Here is an 18,820-nt window from a genome sequence, read left to right as displayed (position 1 = left end):
ATAAACATGTAATTACGATTGAGTATCCTTAGAAAATACGAGTAATTTGAAACTTTTACAAATCATAAGTTATTTAACATAATGTGATCGAATTCGTCGTTTAAAATTTACGACGAGGCAATGTGCGGAAGCATGAATCTTTATCGTGTTCGGTCCTTCGTTGAGCTTGATCGTCTTTCGGCATCCAAAATGTACCTACATTTCATAAACATGAAATGCTTTAGTCATACGGGAATTAAATCGTATCTAAACAAGTCCGGTAACGATAATGGAAAGACAAAAAAATCCCAACGAGAATCTCTTGATCTCAAAAGACTAAATTTTGAGCTGGCCTCCACCGTAAGTTACGGTGGCACCGTAAGTTACGGTGGCCACTGAATGTCAAATCCCCCACCGTATCAATATCATCCCCACCGTAACTTACGGTGGCACCGTAAGTTACGGTGGTCCCTGCATTCAGCCTTTCCATTTTGCCGTTTATTGACACGAAAACATTCGTATCTTTCAATCCGCTCGTCCGTTTGACCTACCGTTTCCTCCTATGTGTTTGTAATTTGATCCCCATCATATGGAGTTAAAATCCAACATCCGGATTAACAAAATTTAAGACTTTTAAGTCTTCGGCTTATTACCCTTTTTACCAAATTTTGACCCGTTCGTGATTTCATCTAACAAACTTGTTTGTGGCCCTTGTTTCTTTTGTAAACATATTATTATGATTATTTCCTATTGCACAAGGTTCAAATCACGGGTTTCTTACATAATAAAATCCCGTTTATGCTTAAATGCTCATTTTGACCCGTTAAGGGTATTTAGACCTATTTTAATCATGAAACGCTTTCATTCGTTTCTAGCGTTATTATACAACATTTCTTATCAAGTAATCTTCCACCACAACTATATTTGTGGTGGACTAAATGAGGTGATCTATATAATCCGAGTTTTTCTCGTCGGATTGCTAATTAACGACAAAGACTCATATAGAGTCATTTGACCAAGGGTTTACATCTTTCGCTTCTTATACTTATTCTAATTATTTATATGATCATAAAACTCGTTTCAAAACTACCTTTAAAGGTCGTTTGTCCAATTTAGCTTATAAGGGCGTTTTAGTCCGTTTAGCTAATCATTTACGATGAAGGACTTTTGAAGGTATATTTGACCCATAATCCCTCTTTTAACCTATGATTTTTGTTTGAAAAGTCATTAAGCTTTCCAAACGCAATGTTCATTATTTTAAACATTCGGTTTACTTATCAAGTAACCAAATGTTTATTTTGACTTCTTTCAACACTCATCAAACCGCATATTCTAAATGAGTGTTACCTTTTTTCACATACCTGGCGTGGATCAATATATTGACCCGTTTTTAATACCTTGCTTTTATAACCGCTAATCCATAATGTTGCTAATACTCATTTGACATTTACTCCTGAAATAATATAACTCGACAACAATCATTAGTCGTTATTGTCAAAAGGTGATATCTTCACCTTTTGACCCATTTGGTCTAAGTGACTGATTATGTTGGCGTGATGGTATTTATTACCATCTCATCTATACGACACGCTCCGGTTTACACCGTGCGGTCATTTCACTTATTGATCATTTCTTAACGCTTTTTAGCCTATCATGGCTTACGTCATTTGGTGCCTTTCAAAACCAATAGTTATGGTCAACGCATGACCAATTTACCGTTTTACCCTTATTGTTTGTTTTGGTTTACCCTATAAGGTAACCATTCAAAAGTTTCATTTTCCATTTGTCATAAAATGGTCGAATTACCGATTTTAACTCCTTTTAAACCATCAACATAGTTTCTTGTCATGTTCGACTATCTTGTTCCGTGCGTCTACACGCCGGAACATCATACCGCAATTATGTGTTTATCCTATTCGTAACTATTACGATAAGAGAATATTCTAAAATATAAGACTAGTGTAAGCCATACTTACCTTACATCCAAATTATGCTTTTCCGTCATTCTTGCTTCGTTTGACCCGCTTCGTTCCCAAGCTTTCACCTAGCTTGTTAATCGTCAAACTATCATTGTAAATTGTAAGATGGTTAGATTAGTCATAATTATTCACGACTATTCCATCTCACTTATTTCATATGTCGTAACTACTATTCGACTTCATGATTAGTTAACTTAGCTTATTAAAGTTAACTACTTTAAATCACAAGGTTTACAACATTAAGTCTACATCAACATAATAATTTGAACCCTTATCACTTCATATTACGCGTAATCGCCATATCATTCAAATACGCGTGTTCGCTCTAATTTCAACACTTTAGTTTTCATTTAGGCATTTTAACAAACACCTAGTGTGCATAATTTTACATATTTATTAACTAGTTCATAACTAGTTATCTTTACCAAGATTTACATCAACACATCCACACCTCTAAGTCTAGTGTTCATGAACTACATCAAGAACTTATATCATAACCTCAATGTTCATCACTCTTACATTCTAATCTGAGTGTTCATCATATTAACATAAAACCCACTTAGCACATAATAGGGTAATTACCAAATCCCTAGTTTTGACAACAATTCATCAAATTTTCTACTAGGGTTTGTTTCTAAACCAAGATATAATCACAATGACACTCATAGATTCAACATTCATTCCAGAATTTTGATTATGATTGTTCATCATAATCTCAAAGTATCACCAAATAGCAAAATTTAACATACCTTGTGATCCCCATGACTAGGTAATCGTTTTTATGTGTTCATGCAGTGATTTGAGTCTTGATTCGAGCTTCAATTTGGTCATTTAGTGTGAACTAGGGTTTTGCTCCTTGGAGCACCCTCCTGGTCGATCAGAACACGCACACAATGTGTGTGTGTATTTTTTTTGTTTTAATAAAACAAGTTTCCCACTTGTCCATTTTAGTCCCTCATGTTTTATTTTGGTCAAATGAAGATATATCTCATCATTAGTTACTTAATCACATGCTACTAACTAGGTTAGTTACTCCTAGTTACTTTAACGGGTTCGGGAAGTTATAACCCGTTATGTTTTAAGTCCCGTTAATTTGGCCTTTTTATATACTTTGTTTTCTCAAAGTATTTACTCCCCTTTTTAATTAATAATAGGTTTATTTATTTGAGTCCTAATATTTACCGGGTTAATTTTTACCACTAACGGTATTTTACCCGTCTTTTAGTATTAATGTTGTTCAGTATGTGATGTAATTTTTGGACTTTTAATGTCATGAATAAATGAAAAAATTATAAACTTATGAATCTATGTTGCCTTTTAGTTTTATTTATTTAGTTTTTTAGTTTGAATTAGTTTAATTATTGGTAAGTCAACAGAAGTTTAATAATATGAAGGGTTGGTTTGATGGCGAAGAGATAATGTTGATGTTGTATTGTGTCTGAACATCTGTTTGGTAAGTTAACAGAGGTCTAATAGTATCAACGGTTGGTTTGATGGTTAATAGATTATGTTGATGTTGAATTCTGTCTGAACATCTGCTTGGTAAGTCAACAGAGGTTTAATAGCATCAGGGGTTGGTTTGATGGTGAACAGATGAGTGCAAAGATAAAACAAATGTTCAGAATTTGATCATTGATAGTAGTTTTTTGAAGAATCCGCTGATGATGAAACAACTGTGTATGCTAACGACTGTTTGATTTACCACTGTTGACTAAATGACATAAATTTAAATAGTATTAATCTTTGTTGTCGCATCTTCATTTTAATTATTTCAGTCAATCCTAACAGTGGTTGGGCTAATAGCAGATGTTAGACTTACCACTATTGAATTACACTGATTGAAAACAACTGTTTTTGAAACTTATGCTTGCCTAAAAACACATCCACTGCTAAATGGTACCCTCTGTTATCATAATTTCTGTTTTTCCTAATGACTGTTCATTTACTATAGTACTGACTGCTGACTGTCATGCATTATGATAACAGAGGTTCTGATGTGGACATATGTTAGCTAAAAATAAAACAACTGCTGAAAGTTATCATCTGTTGTCATAACTTCTGTTTATCTAACAACTGTTTGACTTACACTGTTTCCAACGACCAACAGAGGTTTCCAAACACATTTCGTTAGACATCTTTTATTAAGTTTGTAAATGTAAATAACAAATTCAATAAGGGGTCTATGTGTAAATATTTTTCATTTGTTGAAAATATGGGAAAACGAAAACACAACTGTCATTATTTCTTTAGCATTATTACACATCAAACATCTATCATCTGACTTCTTTCAAAAATCTCTTCTTCCCAGTCATTTTCTAGGGTTTCAACTTTCTTATTCTCCGTCTTCTACACTTGAATCACTGGAGGTTTTGTTGTTTTTTCTTCAACAACTGGTATGTAAATTCATATTGTAATACTTTATATTGTTTAACCGATTTTAATTAGAAAAAATTCAAATCCTATCTTGCTACAAATACGATTTTAAGTTTATTGCTATACATTCAAGAAGGGTTTAGTTAGGTGTTTGAATCATTTGTTGATAACATATTAAAATAGTTATTATTTGCAGAAAAATTTTAACTCAAACTCTGTTTCTATGATTAATTTCAGTAGATACTCTGTTAATACAAAAAGTTAATGTTCATCTTCGAAGCCAACTTTTTAATTTCAATGTTTTAACATCTTTACTGATTCAGGTTTTGTCATGTATACTACATTTGTCTAGTTTCTTGATAACCCAGAATCTTTGAAACTGGTATGAAATGTTTTTATATACATAATTTATTTTTATTGAGATATATATTTAACAGTTGTTATGGTTTATATTTTCTTACACTACTTAAAAATTATATACAGGATGTACCTATAGCTTTTGCTAATCAAAAGTGGGGAAATTGTTGGCAAAAAAATAAGTTGCGAATCTATCATGAGTCTGGTAAAAAATGGGTTATGAAGGTCAGAACAGAAAATTCAACACCAATAATAACTGACGGTTGGGACAATGTTGTTAAAGATCTCAATCTGCCGAGGGATACTTTGTTGGTTTTCAAAGCGTTAGGTGATTTTGGGTTTGAACTTTCATGTTTTGTTGATGGGATGTGTGGTGAATCTTATTTCACGTTTAATCATTATGCAAGATTTGGTTTTACGATATGACTATTGATCTTAACTTCAATCCTTTTGCATCTTAAACGTGTCAACACTTATTCTCATAAGTTACATACTTCACATATAGTATTCATTATTTTTAATTTTATGCAGGTAATCGAAGACTGCTTCATTAAACAGTTTTATGTAAACAGCCCACCAAGTGGCAAATTTCAAATTTGTTATAAGGGTTCCTATTGGAATGTTGAGGTGTCTAAGGTTGATACAAACTTTGTATTTGCTAGAGGATGGCCTGAAATGTGCAAGGATGTTGGGATACTTGAGGATGATTTGCTTGTGTTTAGCAGAATTGATGATGTTGTTTTTGAGGTAGTAGTTTATAGAGATGAGATTGAGATTTGCTTTTCGAAGAAAGCTGAATCTGACGATGATAGTGTACTTGAGACATCGAAGGCTGATTATGTTGAGAATGCATTCAAGGTACATATGTATTTAGCATTAGCAGTAAAAGTTTTAATTATTTTAGCATTATATTAATTATTTCATTAATGTTGACCAGGACATCTATGAGGATGAAGAAGTTGTGTCTGTAGGTGAAGGAATAACTGTTACTCAGGTACTTACTAAATTATTAAAAGGGATTTTTACATATTTCCCCCCTCCTAAACCTCCTTATTACGTATTTCTCCAAACCATAAAATCAATTACATATTTCCCCTTTTTTTAAGAAATTACACAATTACCCTCAAATAACTGTATTTGTAATTTCTTGTTCGTTCGTAATGATCTACCACTACATATTGTATCGTTCATGTAGTATATTTATGAATCTTGCTTTTTTATTTTTTGTCGTTTTCTTCTGTACAAATGCCCTATAATTGTTGATGTTATAGTTATACTTTTATATGGAATAAATTACAGTAAATGGCCCGCCCTATCTTGTTATAGTTATACTTTTCTTCTGTACAAGTATTATCAGCTGAAATAAATTACAGTAAATGGCCCTATCTTATGCATTTTGAGTGTAAGTATAAGTTGCTAAACTTTTATGGAAGCATAATATATCCCCCACCCAATGTGATACTGGCGTATGTGAAATTTTGTTCAATGTTTAACTAGGTCTCAATGTGATACTGGACTGTGTTAGAAAATCGAGCTGAGGTGAAATACGAGGACAAGCGTTGGGAGGTTTTACTATTATGAATGGAATTTATGTTTTTTGAACGAAATCTATTATGAACGGAATCTATATCTTTTGAACGGAATCTATTATGAACGGAATTTATGTTTTTATTATGAGCATTATGATTTTGTGTGTATTGTTTGACAAGAGTAACAAGTAGAAGAATTTGGGTGATACTACATAATCTAGGTAAATATGTAATTGATTATACATATTAGAATGAGGAAATATGTAAATATTCATTAAATAGTTCAATAAGGGTAAAATAGTCATAAATAAGAGTCATTTAAATGAAAAGGGGAAATATGTAATATATATGAGTTAGGGAGGGGAAATATGTAATTGATTTTATGGTTTGGGGAAATACGTAATAAGGAGGCTTAGGAAGGGGAAATATGTAAAAATCCCTTATTAAAATTATTTATTTTTAGTTTAACACATATAAGAATTTAATGTTTTTACAACTATTAGTAAAGCTGTTTACTGATCTTATATTTATCCAATAATGTATTATTTAGAAGAAGTTACGAACGAATGCCGAATGCACGTCGAAGAGACGCATGTCTTCACGATTGAATAAAACACAAGATCTAAGTTTACCGTGTTAAAGATTGTTATATTACTATGGTTATTAAAGTCACTGTATGACAACAGGTTAAGAAGAAAGGTAAAGTTACTTCTGAGAGAAAGGAGACGGTCAATAATATGACTAAGGGAAATGCTGCCTTACCTGTCGACACAAGTGATCATATTGGATGTTCTTCATCTGCTCACAAAGTTAAGGTATCTATACTCGCCACATAATCAGTATATCTTATATAAACTGTTTTTTTGTTCATATATTCAACATTCCTTTAATTCACATGTATATGTTTACTTTTTCATCAAAGGGAAGAGAGCCGCCAATGTTCAGAAAAAGCTTATCTGTAGAAATAAGATTATAAAGACAGCAAAAAAACATTATGGACATCTTCTCGACCCTGAATTCTTTCATTTTGATCGCAAAGGAGACTATAGGTTGGTATACCGTTTTTTATAACAAACTAATAATTTATGTTTATTTGTCTGACTATTATTTTTTTCCACACAATACATGTAGCGTCTTCCTGTTGAAGTTGCCAGACGAGCAGGTCTTTCTGTTGATCTTCATCCTTTGAAAGTTCAAAACATGGTTGGAGTTGTGGAGGTTTATGATGTTAAGTCGGAGTTAAATGATTTGAAGCCACGTTATGCGTTGGACGGTTGGCGAAAGTTTATGACTGAGAATAAGTTGAGATTTGGTGATATGTTGCACTTCACATACGTGTCTTCGGAACAGAAGATCATATTAAATCAAGTTACCTCAGTTTAACAACGACATTTAAGTATGTTCTGATATCAGATATTATAATTATGAATTTTTTGATGGTGAAATTGTATGTTTTTTTTTAAATTATTAACTTAATGTTTTGCTGCTATGTATAGCTAACATGATAAAACACCGTTATTAGCACTTTATGTTTTATATATAGATGATATCATGCTTCTTTTTGCTAATAGTAACTGCAATTAGTAGAAACTTGGTTTATTAATCGCAAATGTGACATTCTTCTGCATTTATGGGTTTATGAATTCAGAATAATGGATGGATGTATATGACTGTATTTGGCATGATGATGTTGTGTTTCATGTTGTCAAAACCAGGGTTTGAACATCTGTTTGACTTTTGGTCAATAGTTAATGGAAATACAAGAACAAACAGGGGTTTGAACATCTGTTTGACTTTTGGTCAATAGTTAATGGAAACCCATGTTAGGTTCAACAGTGTTTTGAAGAGGAAAACAGTGTGAGAAGACAGTAGATCTGATTAAGTTAAATATCTGTTCAGATTTAAACAGATGTTTGGCCTTAAACAGATGTTTGGCCTTTAACAGATGTTTGGCCTTTTATATCAGAGGTTTGGACTTAAACAGATGTTTGTGCTTAAACAGATGTTTGGTCATTAACAGATGTTTCACCTTGAACATATGTTTTTCCTTAAACAGATATTTGGCCTTCTATATCAGATATTTGGACTTAAACAGATGTTTGGCCATAAACAGATCTGTGGCGTTAAACCAAACATCTGTTTAAGGTCAACATCTGTTTGACTATTGGTCAACATCTGATTGACTTTTGGTCAACATCTGTTTTAATTTTGGTCAACATCTCATTTAGTATTCAACAGAACTTTGAATAACTCAATATATGTTTAATTTGTTGTTTCGTTTTCTTGAATATTATGTAATTTTGTAAAGTAGTACAAAAACAAACATTTTTAAAATCTCAAGTCACCCTATCATTAAAGTAATTTTGTAAAGTAGTTTGTTCTCAACATAATGGAATTGCTGTTGAATAAAGCTGTTAATCATTAATTTATATCAATTTTGTAAGTCTGCAGTAATTATTTTTTACTCTCTATCAATATATGTTATGCATGGTTTTCTAAGAAATGACCCGTGTTTGCACACGAGTCTTACCGCTAGTAAGTCATAATAGAGTGACTTATTGACTTTTCTCCTCACAAAATAGTTTCATTCAAACACTTTTTAACTTTTCAAAAAATCAATAAGCTAATAAGTCACTAAAATAAGCACTCCCAAACAACCCCTAAATCATTACATTTTCTGATGAATAACTAAAGAAAGAATAATAGATATTTGGAACAAGAAAAATCAATACATTTTCTGATGAATAACTAAAGAAAGAATAATAAATATTTGGAACAAGAAAAATCAATATAATTGAGAATGGGAAGAAAGGAACGGTCAAGGTTAATATTGGGTTGGGTATGTGTAATCAATCTAATGCATTATTATAAAATAATGTGTTATATATCTAATATTTAGGATAATAATGTCGTATGGTTAATTGCATTTAGATGATCAATAAAGGCCATAATTATATAGACGTCTAACATTCTCCCACTTGGTCGAGTGATCATTAACGATGAGTATTAAGTAATTTTGTAAGACCCTTAGTCCATTTTATACAATTATCAAATAAATTTTGATTATAATAGTGTATTTAAGATTAAACATACACTTAAAAATTTCGAGTTTATTAAAACATTTCAACATTTTGTAATTTCATTCGCCGTTTAAAATGGGACGACGAAACTTTTCGCGGAAGCTTGAATCTTGATCGTGTTCGGTTCTTCGTTGAGCTTGATCGTCATCCAATACTCCAATTATTACCTACATATCATAAATCATGATATACGTTAGTTATATGAAATCTATAACTAATCTAGCTAAGCCCGAAAGCTCAATACGATGACTAGGTAACTCGTATGGGTTATGGCAACTGATAACCCAGATGAGTAGATAACTTGTCTGGGTTATGGCAACTGATAACCCAGATGACTAAATAACTTGTCTGGGTTACGGCAACTGATAACCCAGATTACCAAATAACTTGTCTGGGTTATGGCAACTGATAACCCAGATTACCAATATACTTGTCTGGGTTATGGCAACTGATAACCCAGATATGTATTTAACACGAAAACGGACATAACTTTTTCGTTTTTGATCCGTTTCGCTTCACGTTTCTTCCTACGTGACCGTAATTTAATTCTCCATCACATGGAGTTAACATCCGACATCCTAATTAACAAATTTTTAGACTTTTAAGCCTTCGGCTTAAAATGTAATTATGAACTTTTGACCCGTTTGTGTATTAATCAAACAAACATGTTTGTTTGATCTCAATTTCTCATAAACTTTATAAAGTTAATGTTATCTATCGTACTAGATTCAAATCCCGGGTTTATATACATTCTTAAACCCGTTTTTACTTAAATGCTTATTTTGACCCGTTAAGGGATTTTAAGCATATTTTATACATGAATTGCTTTCATTCGTTTCTAGCATTTTATTACCATATTTCTTATCAATTAATCTTCCTCCACAACTATATTTGTGGCGGATTTAATGTGGTGCTTTATGTATTCCGAGTTTTACCCCTCAGATTATCATTTTACGGCATTGACTCATATAGAGTCATTTGACCATAGATTTACACCTTTCGCTTTTTATACTTATTCTAAGTATTTAGTTAATCATAAAACTCATTTCCAAACAACCTTTAAGGATCATTTGCTCGATTTAGCTTACAAGGGCGTTTTGGTCAAGTTTAGTCCTTCTTTATGACAAAAGACTTTTAATGCCAAAATTGACCAAACTCCCACCTTTTAAACTAGGATCTTGTTTAAATAATCATTATGTTTTCAAAACACGATGACTATAATTTAAATCATTTGGTTTACCTAAAAGATAACCAAATGTCCATTTTTATCTTGTTTAGCCTTCATTGAACCTCAAGTTCTAAATGATGAATTGACCTATTATACATACCTGGCTCGAATCAATATATTGACCCGTTAAGACACCATGCCTTAATAGCCGCTAAGTAATAGCGGTGTAAATATCCATTCGATATTTATTCCTATAATCATACAACTTGACAAACCATTAGTTGTTATTCTCAAAGGGTGATATTTTCACCTTTTGACCCGTTTAGTCTAAGTGACCGAATTTATTGGCGAGATAAAGTTTATTACTATCTCGTCTACATGACTCGCTCCGGTTTACACCATACAGTCATTTTCCTTATAAATCATTTATTGACTCTTTTGATCCCTTATAACTTACGCTATAAAGTGTCTTTCACAAACTAACGGTAATTGTCAACGAGTGATCAGATTACCGTTTTACCTTTATTATTTGTATTAGTTTACCTTATAAGGTAATTATTCAAAACTCGTTATTTATTAGTCCTTTCACGACTAAATAACCGTATTAGCTCTTTTTAACCATTAAACATGGTTCATCTTTGTTGTCTTTTGTTCCGAACCGCACATGTCGTGTCGGAACATCAGAATTCAAACAAGGATTTATATTATTCAGAACCTATAAAATCAATAGGTATTAAATAAATAGAATGTAAGCTTTACTTACCTAGCATCCAGATTGTGCTTTTCCGTCATTCTTGCTTCGTTTGACCCGCTTCCTTCCCAAGCTTTCACCTAACTTGTCAAGCGTCAAACTATTATTGTAAATTGTAAGATGGTTAGATTAATCATAATCATTCATGACTATTCCATCCTACGATTCTTATGTCGAATTTATCATTCGATCATATCGTTGGTCAGTTTGACTTTTAAAAGTCAACTGCCTATTGACCTAATTAATTATACGAAGTAGCTTAACTACTTGTTTAATTACTTAACCAATTATCCGGTAAGCATCATTCATATGTTACCGTTTAAATCACTTATTTAACAAGTTCTTGTAACCATAAGTTACCGAATTAATACTTGATGATATTAAACATCATTAATCATGAACATATCATCAAATTTTGACATATCACACTAAACCCATTTCCTAGCAAGTATGATCATGTACTTAAACACTCAATTTGTTCAAGTATTTCCTGATTATTATCAGATATGATGATTCTAATCATAATTATATTCTCAATTTCATCATATGATTAATACCCACTTATCCTAGTGTGAATCATCAAATCATTCCAATTATAGCATCATATGTATAATTTTCACTTAGGGTTTTATTCCTAAGCTAAAATACATCACTAATTCAGTCATAGCTTCAACAATTCATTCATAATTCGCGATTATGATGATTATTCAATTTTCACAACTTCACAAATCATCAAAATTTGACATACCTTATGATCCCCTAGCTTGGGTGATCATTAATTCACATTCAATTGTCAATTTGAGCTTCGTTTAAGCCTTCAATTTGATGATTTTTGATGAGGTTAGGGTTTTGGCTCCTGGGGAACCTCCTGGGTTCGAACAGAACATTCTCAAACACACTCTATGTGTGTTTTAGTTTTGTTTAGCCTATTATATATTACAACTTTCAAGTTATCTAAATATGGCCCCTCATGTTTGGTTAGTTTATTAAGTAGGCTACAACCCACTTAATTCCAATATCCTTCCCACTAATTAACTAGGTTAAATATTCCTAGTTAACTTAGTGGGTTCGTGGAAATTTATGACTTAGTTTATTTTAAGTCCCGTTAGCTCGGGCCTTCTATAAACTTAATTTCTAAAAAGTCTTTATACAACTTTTATTTAATATTAGGTTTATATATTTAAAATCCTAATATTTACCGGGTTACTTTTACCACTAACGGTACTTTACCCGTCTTTTAATATTAACGTGGTTTATTACCAAACCCGTTTTCGGGGTGTTACAAGTCTACCCCCCTTAATGAGGTTTCGTCCTCGAAACCTTTATTGCATAGTTCATTGAGTTTAAACTCAATGCACTTGATTTCGATATCAATTGAGCATTGCTCATATTTTAACCAATTGTTATCATTACCACAAAAATATGGTAATATCTTTTTGGTTACTAAGCGTATATGCATTTCATACGAAATAATGCAACTCGAAATAACATAATCTAGTTATTTCCACTTGTTTAGTTAATTTAGCGAAGTCCATCGCTTTTATACTTTCGGACTCTTCATGAATTCGTTATTTTAACCTGTTTAAAGGTCTTTAGTGAAATCTTTCCCTTTTAACAAACAAACTCTTTTGTTTGAATTGACTTCTCGACACTTCGCTTGGGTTGTATCATGATCCCTCAAAATAGGTGATCAGTATTTTATGTTATTAAGGTCTCATGGGCCTTTGTCGTTTACTTGATCGAGTCGCTAATTTGGCCACTTGATCATGTAAATTTATTGATTTTGTTTATTCCACACTATTTTCATAATAAATAGTGTATTATCGAAATTCTCAATTTAAATTTCGACCTTAACCGGTCTCACTAACTAGACTTATTAGTCCAGTTACCTTATACCCATCGCTTGGGCTATAATGTGATTATACTTCACATTACTTTTCTTGACCGTGATCACGTCACGTCACGTCATGTTTAAGTTTATTTCAACCTTTCATTATCGAAAATATTTCTTTTCGAATGTATCGTCTTGCGCTTATCGGTGTCAAGACCTGTATCTTTTAATATTTACTATTTCAATTCCTCTCAGAATATTCATATTTGTGAAAACGTTATTTCTTACTGATGTGTGTCGGTGTGTATATATTTTTGATATATATTTTAGCCCCTTTTACACTTTTAACCAAGTTTTAAATTTATAAAACACGATATTTACTAACACTAAACACACATATGGGCAAGTGCACCCATCGTGGACGTAGTATAGTGTTGGTAAGATACCGAGGTCGTCCAAGGACACAAGAGCTTTTAGTACCGGTTTATCCTCAACGTCTAATCAAATCAAAAAGTTAGAGAAATGTTTTAAACTAAAAAAAATAAAAACTAACTAAATGCTGAAAAGTAAAATAAAATAAAAACAGATAGACAAGATGAATCACTTGGATACGACACGTATGTTAGTATAACCTTTGATTATTTTCGCACTTTTGCACTTGTTTAAGAGATTATCTTAGTTATTGTAGTAGGCCCCTCTTTTGAAGGCGACGTTACCCTCAACCCAGTAGTTTGAGTCAGCAAGGATACAATCCTAAAGGGTCGGATTATTGAAAGATAATTAATTAAGTTATTAATGCAAATTGTGGTAGGCCCCGCTTTTGGCGGTGATGTTACCCTCGGCTAAGTAGTCTGAGTCAGCAGGGATACGGTCCTAAATAGCCGGGTTATAGTATTAATAGTAGTTAACTTATGAGGGGGTCAAAGAGTTTGGATCCCCGCCATCCAATACCTATGGGCATTGAAGGAGATCCTACTAAATTTGACCCAGGTCCCAAGCAGGACCTCTAAACGCTGAACAAGGGCAAGACCCTTACCAAACCGTTCCCTTAACCCCCGACCAGGTAGCCAACATACCTCCATATAGACCGTGGAGATATGAATGGTGAAAATCTTTTATTTTATATAGACAGTAAAATAATGCCAAGACACCACGGACAAACGATAAGGAAAGATCACCTTCAACATAAGTAACTAGTTATTAAAGTCATTAATACAAAACCAAATAAAAAGTGCAAAAGATTAAAAATAAAAAGTATTATACTAAAAACTTGTCTTCACCAAGTGATGTAAGAGACTTAGGCAAACATGGCCTTGATTGTCAAGAACTCTTACGATCAATCTTGGATCCCGAGACGACTCACACACTCTACGATGGACAATGGATGATGGTGGTGGATGATGGTGTTATGGTGGTGGTGGGTGGTGGATGAGGTGTGAGAGAGGTGGTGTGCCAAGGGATGAGAGAAAATGAAGCCAAGCTCCTCTATTTATAGGCTAAACAGAAGGCTGGACACGGCCCCGTGTCCGCTGGACACGGCCCCGTGCCCGTCTGACATTCTCTCTCTTCATTAATTGTAATTGCGAATTACAATTAATGCGCCTGCTGTACTTTCACCACGCCCCCGTGCCCGCTGGACACAGCCCCGTGGTGGGCAATGGAAGCTTCTACTGGTTTGTCTTTTCTGCTGCTTCCTGGGCACGCCCCCGTGTTCGCTGGACACGGGGCGTGTTCAGACTCTGTTTCTTCTCCTTTGCTTTGGGAGGTGCCGTTGAGGGTCCGGGCAGTCTACTTTTGTTCCTTTTCTTGTATTTATGGTAGAATTAGTTGTCTTTTTGCTTCTTTTGTGATTTTGAGCTCATTTCATCCTGAAAATACAAAAGGAAGACAAAAACACTCTTTTTCCAACATTAGTACTTAAAAAGGGTTAGTTTTATGCCTTAATTGATGTGATTTATATGTTGCATTTTACACACATCAAATACCCCCACACTTGAACTTTTGCTTGTCCTCAAGCAAAACTCTTTAAATGTGGCTTACACTCCCAAATGGAATAGGTAGAAGAGAAGTTTTTTAGCTTGTCCTAGAGTGTCGGGAATCCAAGGTTTTTATAGGTTTTATTTTTATTTATTTACCATCCTATTCGTTATGATTTATTTTGAACTTTTCATAAGATAAATTACTTATTTGGGCATAGCATGCCTTATTAAAATTTTATTTATATACAAGCTCACATACCTCACGGGAGATCACTCAACACTCGGCCGAAGGTGTATATTTTTAGTGAATCACTCGAGAGCGGCATGGAACTTACGCCTTCCATAGGCTTGCCAAGCAATCAATCCTCCTCCTTTTTAACTTTTTACTTTTGTAAATATCAAGAGGACTTTTGGGGTGAAGGGTTAGGCTTGGGTTAAAGGTGGGTGGTTGGGTTAGTGGTTAGTAAAAAGGGCGAAAATCGTAAAAAGCGTCGGTTTTCGTAAAATACCTTGTTTTTAGTGACCTTTTATTTTGAAGTATTTCTCCAAACAAGCTTTTTTATAGCTTTTGTTTGTTTTTGACTTCATCATCATTTTTTTTTTTTGATCATCACATAAAAAGGTGAGTTTACGAAAAAGCGAGCTTGTTACTAAAATAAAGGGTGAAAAATAAAAAGGTTTTTGGTGGGTAAAAAGGGTTTTTGGGGTAATGAAATGAAATGTTTAGGCTCAAAGGGGCTATCTAGGGGGATTTTGGGTAGGTGATAAAAAAAATAAAAAATAATGGTTTTGAAAGAAAATGGTTAGTCCTAATGCCTCCATCATTTACTTACTTGGGTTTAAGTTGGTAAGGACCGGGAATGTATCGTCGTGGCAAGTTCTAGATTTGTAAGAACCGAGCAGCTATTCACACAAGAAACGAAAAATGAGCATTTAATCTAAAGATGTATATTTTTATGCTCAATAAAGGCTCAAAACTCACTTTTGTGGGAACGGGTTTTTATGTGACCAAGTATATATAATCGAATTTTTTAACTAAGCTTGTCATGCCGTTTCATAATTTTCTTATGTTGGTTCTTTTTTTATCACGACGCTATCAGTTGTAAACTTGTAAAAATATAACCTTTTTAGAACTTGTTATTCCCAACTTAAACTAAGACAAGTAAATAATAAAAAAAATTGAAAAAGTTTTTTTTTGAAAAAAAAAAATTTGGGATGTTTAGCGGTTCCAATAGAGTTTTGTGTAAGGCTTGTGTTTAGGATTTTGCAAAATTTCAAGGTTTTAACATCCCCCCCACACTTAAATTACACATTGTCCTCAATGTGTCCAAAAATAATGTTTTTGGTTGATTAGAATGTGTAAAAGTGGGTTTAAAAGCAAAGTTTTGTGTTACTGGCATCCTGGACACGGCCCCGTGTTGACCGGGCACGGCCCCGTGGTCAAGTGCCAGTAACAAAAATTAGAGAATTGAAACAGAAGCCTGGACACGGGGGCGTGTCCGCTGAACACGGCCCGTGTCCAGTTACCTGAACTGGGTGATTTTCTGCAGGGGGCTCAGCACGGGGCCGTGTTGGTTGGGCACGGCCTGTGTTGAGCCTTCTGTGATGGAGATTTTTGTCGGGTTGCTCTGTTCTTCTTGCATGGTTTCATTTTTCTCGTTCCCTTTTTCATCCATTACCACCATGAGTGTGTTTTATTCTGCAAAAACTAAAAGATTAAACTAAACTAAGGATAGTTCCGCGGAATGCCTCCGTGGTGCGCCACGTTTATAAGGGTCCTTGGCTAGACCCGAGTCGAGGTTATATATCTTCTGAGTGGGATGCCTGGCTTCCCATGTTACACCGTCGGAGAGTGGCATCCAGGCTTGAATCAATAACCTTCATGTAATTGACTGGGTCGTCGTCCTCTATTCTCTTCCCAACTCCGAACTTCACCTCATCATCCCCATACCTCAAAGTGAGTGTCCCGTCATTCATGTCTACCACTGCTTGTGCTGTGGCAAGGAAAGGTCTCCCTACTATAAGGGGGACCTCGGTGTCTTCCTCCATATCGAGTATAACAAAGTCAACTGGATAAACGAATCTGCTTACCCTTACCAAGACATTCTCGATGACACCTTGTGGGAATTTGACGGATCGATCAGCGAGTTGTATGCTTATTTTTGTAGGGCTCGTGGTTCCCAAGCCAAGCCTTTTGAACATTGATGAGGGCATGAGGTTAATGCTAGCCCCTAGGTCGGCCAAGGCATTGCGAACGGGTGATTCCCCTATTGAGCATGGAATCGTGAAACTTCCGGGATCGATTTTCTTTTGGGGGAGTTTATTGAGTACGAGGGCAGAGCATTCTTCGCCTAAATTAACTAATTGCAAATTTTCAATTTTCTTTTTATGGGTAAGGAAGTCCCTCATAAATTTAGAGTATTTGGGCATTTGGGTTAGGACTTCGATAAAAGGAATATTGACATGCAATTGTTTTAACAGACTTTCGAACTTTGCGAATTGCTCATTGGTCTTTTGACGAATTAACCTACCGGGGTACGGAACTCGAGGAGCCTTGGTAGGCTCTGGTGATGGAGGAGAGTTCTTTTCCTGCAGAGGTGTTGGCATTGTTTCTTCCGTAGGTGGCGGTACTTCTGCAGGCCCCACGGTGCGGTTTCGTAGTGTGATGAGGTGAACTTGCGCCTTTGGGTTTGTTTCGGTGTTGCTAGGTAATGCGCCTTGCGGTCTCTCGGAAAAGTTTTGAGCTATTTGATTTATTTGTTTTTCTATGTTTTGAATGCTAGCTTGTTGATTCCTAAAATTAGACTCTAATTGTAGAAATCTTTCCGAGTTTTTCTTATCAGTGTCAGAGACGAGGCGAGATATAGTATCTTCGAGCCTTTCTCGTCCACCTTGTTGTTGAGTGAAATTTTGTGACTCATTTCTTGATTGCTGAAAGTTTGTTCGTTGGGTTTGTTGGTTACTACTATTGCCGGGTTCCCTCCAACCAAGGTTTGGGTGGTTTCGCCATCCTTGGTTGTAAGTTCCCGTTGGAGGACCCGACGGCCTAGGTCTATTATCAATGTAGTTTACCATTTCTTGTTGATCGTCCGTTTCTTTCATGCAACTCCAATTTTCATGTGACCCACCACACCCTTCACAAGCCATAACCGAGACTGTTTTTGTCATTTCTAATTTTTTTATTTTTGAAGAAAGGGCCTCGATTTGGGCTTGTAAAGAAGTGCTTTCGTCGACCTTATGGGCGCCCGGGGCGATAGACTTATTTCCCCGGGGGGTGTGCCATTGAAAATTGGTTTGAGCAATTTCCTCAATCTGATTATATATTTCATGTGGGCATCGGTTACCTCGAAGTCCCCCGGAGCTAGAATCAAGTGTCTGCCTAGTGTGTGGCAACAATCCATTGTAGAAAGTGGATACTTGTTGCCATATTGCGAGGCCGTGATGGGGACACTTGCGTAATAGCTCCTTGAACCTTTCCCAAGTTTCATATAAGGATTCCCCGTCCTCTTGTGAGTATGTATTAATTTCAGCCATTAATTTAGCAGTTTTAGCAGGAGGGAAATACTTATATAGAAATTTGTGGGCTAGTTCATCCCAGGTGTTTACCGAACCAGCTGGGAGGGCGTTGAGCCAAGCTTTCGCTCGGTCTTTTAGTGAGAATGGAAACATACGGAGGCGGATGGCGTCGTTTGATGCTCCATTGATCCGAAAGGTATCACATATTTCTAAGAAACTAGTTATATGTAGATGGGGATCCTCGTCCGCAAGCCCGTGGAAGGTTGCGGAGTTTTGGA

The 18,820-nt window shown here is 34.7% G+C and overlaps 1 long non-coding RNA gene and 1 other non-coding gene across 2 annotated transcripts; one reads left to right on the top strand and one right to left on the bottom strand.

Annotated features, from left to right (window-relative positions):
• Positions 1-1,355: 1,355 nt before the first annotated feature.
• Positions 1,356-2,832, bottom strand: LOC110871431. The gene is made up of 3 exons (XR_002553730.2): positions 2,708-2,832; positions 1,956-2,043; positions 1,356-1,432 (listed from the first exon to the last, which is right to left on the bottom strand). It is a non-coding gene; the product is annotated as an uncharacterized LOC110871431 (long non-coding RNA).
• A 15,627-nt stretch (positions 2,833-18,459) lies between these two features.
• On the top strand, positions 18,460-18,566 carry LOC118481573. Its single transcript, XR_004865784.1, has one exon. It is a non-coding gene; the product is annotated as a small nucleolar RNA R71 (small nucleolar RNA).
• Positions 18,567-18,820: the final 254 nt, after the last annotated feature.

This window comes from Helianthus annuus, chromosome 8, assembly GCF_002127325.2.
Source record: "Helianthus annuus cultivar XRQ/B chromosome 8, HanXRQr2.0-SUNRISE, whole genome shotgun sequence".
NCBI lineage: Eukaryota > Viridiplantae > Streptophyta > Magnoliopsida > Asterales > Asteraceae > Helianthus > Helianthus annuus.
Note: the sequence above shows the minus strand (reverse complement) of the source record. Positions and strands in the feature narration are given on the sequence as shown.